Genomic DNA, 529 nt, shown 5'->3' on the forward strand with positions numbered 1-529 from the left:
AATCCCTGCCAAGACGCATGCGCTCATATCGCTTCCAAAGTTATAATTATTATATCATTGTTATCGTTCTTGTTCAAGTGTTCCATAATCACTAGAATTATCTGCATTATCATCATGACCACCCTCTGCATCATCTAATTACTCGTCTTTACCTTTCTTTTTTTGTATTATTCCCTTCAAAGAAACTAAGCAGATGCCCCAGTTATTTCATGTTTACAAAGCCTTTGAGTCTGAACTACACCTCGCTAGGCAAAGTTATCACGTGCCTCAAAGGAACACGCGAAGTCACTTTTGAGTTTTGTTATGATCATCTCGTTATATCCTTTATATTCTTCATTAATGTTCATGTAGCTTCCTTGTGTTCTCTTTACTGCTGCTCGTTAACTTTTAAAATGAACGATAAGAAAAAGAAAATTGAAGATCCGATGGGGAAATTGATCGGACTCGAAACGTCACGGTATATTGTTCATTAAAATCTGTGTTTCTTTTTTTCCGTTTTTATTTGACGGTCGTATGTCTGTGTTTGTAA

The sequence above is a fragment of the Penaeus monodon genome, chromosome 30 (assembly GCF_015228065.2).
Source record: "Penaeus monodon isolate SGIC_2016 chromosome 30, NSTDA_Pmon_1, whole genome shotgun sequence".
Classification (NCBI taxonomy): Eukaryota; Metazoa; Arthropoda; class Malacostraca; order Decapoda; family Penaeidae; genus Penaeus; species Penaeus monodon.